Source organism: Ictidomys tridecemlineatus, chromosome 6 (assembly GCF_052094955.1).
Source record: "Ictidomys tridecemlineatus isolate mIctTri1 chromosome 6, mIctTri1.hap1, whole genome shotgun sequence".
NCBI classification, from domain to species: Eukaryota; Metazoa; Chordata; class Mammalia; order Rodentia; family Sciuridae; genus Ictidomys; species Ictidomys tridecemlineatus.
This window is the reverse complement of record NC_135482.1, coordinates 64,776,479-64,782,348: the sequence shown is the minus strand read 5'-3', so window position 1 is coordinate 64,782,348 and position 5,870 is coordinate 64,776,479. Positions and strand designations below refer to the sequence as shown.

At 45.7% G+C, this 5,870-nt stretch overlaps 1 long non-coding RNA gene across 1 annotated transcript; it reads left to right on the top strand.

Annotated features, from left to right (window-relative positions):
- Positions 1-653: 653 nt before the first annotated feature.
- On the top strand, positions 654-4,777 carry LOC120888629 (uncharacterized). Its single transcript, XR_005732320.2, has 2 exons — positions 654-1,146; positions 4,078-4,777. It is a non-coding gene; the product is annotated as an uncharacterized LOC120888629 (long non-coding RNA).
- Positions 4,778-5,870: the final 1,093 nt, after the last annotated feature.

The window sequence follows — 5,870 nt, the reverse complement described above, 5'->3', positions numbered from 1 at the left end:
ATCTCCTTTCATTCTGGCCATTTAAAGTTGAGAATACCAGCTGGGGAGGCTGAGGCAGGAGGATTGGGGTTCAAAGGCAGCTTCAGCAAAAGTGAGGCTGTAAGCAACTCAGTGAGATCCTGTCTCTAAATAAAACACAAAATAGGGCTGGGAATGTGACTCAGTGGCTGAGTACCCCTGAGTTCAATCTCCAGTACCAAAAAAAAGTGGGGAACAGGCTGAGAGGGGCCATCTAAGAATCTGCCCCTTAAACTGAATACCCTACTCTGTAACTATAAAGTGCTATCAGGTCAGGGATGTTTGCCAGTTTGTTCCCTGATATATCTCAAAAGCCCAGAATAGTACTTGGCACATGGTTGGTGTGCAATAACTATTTGTTGCATGAATAAATAAATACAATGAACTATTTCAAGTGTCCTAAAAAATCCCAAGAAAACTGGCATCCACCAACTAGAAAAAGAGAGAATGAGCCAACATTGCAGCTAATATGTGGGTAGTTAGTAAAGGACCTCCCAGAGCTACAGGATCCTTGACCCTTGGATAAGGCTCAACTTGTATTTTTGAATACCTGCTCAGATGCAGGTACTTTTATATATATTAACACAGAAGGTGGGAAAGTTTGCCTGGCTTTGGATTCCACAGCTGTGTAGCCTATGAGGTGGAACTGAATTCACCAGGCTGCTGGACATTCAGGCCTTGCTCTGTTGGGGAAGATTGTGGTCTCTCCACCCCAAGGCCAGTGGTCAGCCCTGAGCAAGCCTAGGAGTGAGGTCAGCCAGAGGGATACCCAAGGGGCCCTCAGTATTGCTGTGGGGAATATGCAGCACCCCTCCTCCTAGTAGAAGGCAGGACCCAGCAGAGCGTGCAAATTGGAAGCTGATATTGAATTGCAGCAAAATGAGCAGAGGATTATGTGCCCCACCTGGATCCACCCTGGGAGAGTACCAAGGCTGAGCTGGCCTTAGTGAGAACTAGCAAGCCCAGTACTGGGCCAAATTGTGGCCGGACAAGCAGGGGTCAGCCAGCAGAAGGATACCACTGGGACCTTTCCTGAGCTCTACACCCTCAGCCTGGGTATCCTGCACTTGCAGAAAGCCTCCCAGATTTTGTGCGAAGAATAAGGGGTATCAGAGCCAGCCTGTCCAGGTAGGAACAAAAGCCCAGGGTTCTTGGGAGGGGGAAGGGGGTGTACCTTGACTAAGACAAGAGAGGCTTCCTGGAGGAGGGTGAAGGGTGTGGAGTTGGGTTGGGATCCAGGAAGATCTAAGTATGAATGATGGATTGACTACTTCCTAGCTGTTTGACCTTGGGCAAACATTTAGTTCATTCTACAAACATTTTTTTGAGCGTCTACTCCATACCAATCATGTGTGAAGTATTAGGACAACAAAAGTGGATTAGATACAGCTCCTGTCCTCAGAGCTTCTGCAAATCATCCCAGACAGCATGATCCATGCTCTGATGGAGGTGGGAGATGGTGCTGTGGGCAGGGCAGGGGAGGTGGAGTCCATGCTGGTGTTCTACAGCCTCCTTTTCCTGAATCCATAAATAGGGTTTGTACCCACTTTGCCATATAATTGGGAGGACAGTGTGAGCCTCATACCAATGCGGGACAGGGCAGGCCTGGAGGAGGGATGGGTAGGTTGGGTAGGCTCAGGCCAGGGAGGCACAGAAGAGGGTGGGCTAGGGGTTGGAGGAAGAATAAGGGAGCCTGATGGGGAGGAGAGAGACGCTGGGGAGTCCCTCTCCCAGGATCCTGCTTGTCACCCAGTCACTTGAGCCCACAAATGCTAGAGGCAGATAATGGGAGGCCAGGATGGCATGGCTGCAGCTGTTTCTGAGTGGGGAGCCAAACAGGCTTGGTGACCTTTGCATGTAAGGTCATGGGGTATCGCTTGTTACCAGCCCCTTTTCTGGTAATGACCCTGCTACAGCCTGGTTCTGGCATTCACAGCTCCCCTTTCTCTCTATAGGGCAAATACACCAACTCTTCTAAGCCATTTGTCAAATTCCATCCCCTTTGCCCTCATCCTGGAGGGAAGGAACCCCAGGATTTACAGAAGCCCAGGAGCGGGGATTTGGGGGGTGGTGACAGTAGATACCAAGGCACCCTCAGCTCATCCAGGCCTCCAACCTGGCCAACCTCCCCCAGATGTGATGTGGGAAGAAGCAGAGCAGCCAAGAAAGGAACAGTATAGGAAATATGTCCTCCTCCAACTTCTTCCAGCTGGTTAACCTCTCCTGCTAGTGCCCACAATGACTCCCAGCTGCTCTCCTGTGTGAATGCTTCATTAGCCTTCAGCCTTTGCTTCTCCATGCTGCTTGTCCAGTCTCCCTTGGTGCATAAACTCCTCCCACCACTTGCCCCGAGGTTGCTCCCCTGTTTGGACCTCTCTGAGCAATAGGAACTTACTACTTCACAAGGCAAGTTACTAGAAACCTCTGCTCCCAGCTCCTTCACTCATACCTAATTTTTGTCACATGTGAGCAAACCTGCTCCTGGCCCCTCCCCACCCCACCAAAGCACAGAATGCACATACTCACTCTCTCCACCCAAGTTCTGAGAATCAACTTCTCCCCTGAATGAGGTCCCTGAGCTTTTACAGGGTCAGGGTTAGGGTCAGGGTGGGCCTAAGGGGGCAAGGGTTGGCAGTTCACTCATTCATTCACATGATAGACACTTATTGAGCATCTGTGGTGTGCCTGGCCCTGTGCTGGGGGTACACTGGTGAGCAAACTTAGCTATGGCCCTGCCTTCCAGGAAGCCTCCGTCCAGAGGAGAAGCCAGATGCTGAACAGGTCATCACAAGCCTCCAAGTACACAGAAAGGCAGGATGAACCACTGGGTTGTCCCTGGGGTAGAGGGTATTATTGGGGATACAGGATGTCTCCTCCAGTGAGAAAGAGCTGTTTCAGCTGGGATGTTGAGCAGCATTTTTTCAAATTGTGAGTGACAACCTGTTATGGATAATGAAATCAATTTAGTCATGACCTGAATTACTTTTAAGTGAAATAGAATAGGATATAAAACATTATGCTTAGGAAATACTGTTTTGTGAAATGTTGGCTATGTCGATGGATGGATCTACCTGAGATAATGTTTACGGGTTAGGATATTAAACTGCAGGTCTCAATCAAAAAGGTTTGAAAACCACTGGCCTAGAGTTTGAAGTAGATTTAGCCATGAGAAGATAGTATGGACACCAATTCCAGGCACATGGATCAGGGCTCAGAGATGCAGGGGACAGAGAGGGTCACACCAAGTCCAAGATCTGACCATAACCTAAAACAAGAATATGTCTTCATCCCTTCCCCCACCTCAATGGGCAGGAGGAAGACTGCAGAAAGCTGTCTTTCTTCTGCATTCTGTATCTGTGACATCCCCCTACCTTCACCTGGGCCTGAGAGCACCCCAACTTCCAGGTGGGATTTGGAGGAAGCAGTCACCTGTGGTTGGGAAAATTCCCAACTTTCTATATTCCTAGCTCATCTCTGCCACTTACAAGCCTTGTGATCTTGGACAACTACTAGAATATCTTTTGGGTAAAATGGAGCTAATAAGATTCATCCCCTAAAGTCCTTGTCAGGATTTGGTTTGTAACTCAGATGCCCTAAGTCTTCAGTAAAACAAAGAATTATTTTTTTAGTCTAAGTATATCCCAAATATGCCTATAATCCCAGCACCTTGGGAGAATGAGACAAGAGGATTGCCAGTTCAAAGCCAGCTTCGGCAACTTAGCAAGGCTCCAAACAACTCAGTGAGACTCTATCTCTAAATAAAATATAAACAAGGACTAGGGATGTGGCTCAGTGGTTAAGCATCCCTGGGTTCAATCACCCATACCATATAAATATATGGCAGAAAAAAAAATATATATATATATATATTTACTTTTTGCTTGAAATGTGGTTCAAAAATCATTTGTTGTTCATCTGAGATTATTTTCTTTTATTGTGTTTTGTTTGACTGGGGATTGAACTGAGCTACATCCCCAATCCTTTTCATTTTTTATTTTGAGACAGGGTTTTGCTAAATTGTTGAGACTGGTCTTGAACTTTGTGATCCTCTTGTCTCAGTCTCCAGATCCACCTGGATTACAGGCGTGCCCCACCACACCCAGCTCGGATGTCCTGTATTTTATCTGGAAACCCTACGCAGAAACCAAATGGCTCATACTCTGCTCGGGAACCGCACAGCTCCAACACCAGCAGGATATCCCCGACATCTTGAGGAGCCTGAGCACCAGCTTCTCACTTCTGCCAGTTTGCTGCCTAAGACCTGATCTCTGGAACGATGAGCCCAGACTGTGGATTAGCCCGGTTCCTTCTCCCTAAATCCCCAGCTTCAAAGGCTGTGGCTCCTACCAACCTTGGGAAAAGTGGAGTGTATTTGCATCTCAATACAGAGCAGGAAATACACCTGGTGTCAATCATCAGAGAGGACAGGTTTCCCAAATTCCCTCACACAGACCCAGCACCCTACAAACACCTTCCCAACTCCCCTTTTCCAGAGTGCCAGCCTCCTCCTTCAGTCCTCCAGCAAGAGACACTCTAATCCATTTTGTTATTCAGAGGACTTTAGCTCTCTCTCACACTTCTTTCTTATTTTGATTACTTCAAGGAATGAGGTAGGGATTCTCTTTCACATTTTATAAAACGTAAGAATGTCGCCCTAAGGGCTGGGGTTGTAGCTTAGTCTACAGAGTGCTTGCCTAGGATGGAGAGGCTCTGGTTTGATCTTCAGCACCACATAAAATAAATAAATAAAGTAAACGCATTGTGTCCATTTATAACTAAAAAAGAATTTTAAATGTCCTCTTGAAGCCAGACTGGGGTTCCTATTCTACCTTCCCGCTTGCTAGCTGTGTGACCTCAGGAAATTTAAACTCTCTCTACCTCATTTTCCTTATCTTTAAAAACTGGGGTAATAATTTCTGGTTCATAAGACGGCTGTGAGGATTTGCAGGAATGTCTAGAACAGCACATGGCAGAATGGGCACTAAACACGTGTAATATAATATTATATTAATAATTAATATTTTATTGAAATATTTCATCAATCCTAAGGCATATTTTGTTTTCCCATTGTAAATGTCTTTCAATTGTGGCATCCTGCAGCAGCTGGGAGTGGTTGTCATTGCCTGTGCAAACCTAAACTTGCTCAGGAAAGTTTCCAGTGCCTTCTATTTCCTGGGTAGGATCAGCTTAATTGCCATTTAAGATGTTTTCGAAAAGGTTACACTGTGGTTTAACATTTAAGTACTTATTGTGTACCCAGAAAGGCGTGGAAACAGAGGAGCAGCAAGAATTTGATATTAGTGAAGCAAATAGTTGTCATTAAAGAATGACTATAATTTCAAATTTTCTTGCAAACCAGCAGCCAAGTGTTTACCGGACCTAAGAAAGTAAAATGAATGTGTGTTGTTGTTTTATTAGTAAGAAAAGGGCAGAGTGATCACTGGTCACACATGAAGCAATAATTCTTACAGAATGAGTATCTGGAGCTTGAAAAGAAGTAGACAATTTTTTAAGAGATGGGCCATTCTGATGGAACAGAGGCTACAGCAAAAACCTCTGAGACAAAAAGGGATTAGGAAAGTCGAACTCTGAAGAAATTTGGAGACTGTTTTGATAAATCTGTTTTGCCTATGATTCCCCCTTTTTTTAAAATTTTTGTTGTTTTTTTTTTGTAGTTGTAGATGGACAGCATGCCTTTATCTTATTTGCTTATTTTTTTATGTGGTGCTAAGGATTGAACCCAGTGCTTTACATGTGCCAGGCAAGTGCTCTGCCACTGAGCCACAGCACCAGCCCTGATTTCCTTTTTTATGTACAAGAGTCGGGGCACGTGACTCTAATCCCAGCTACTC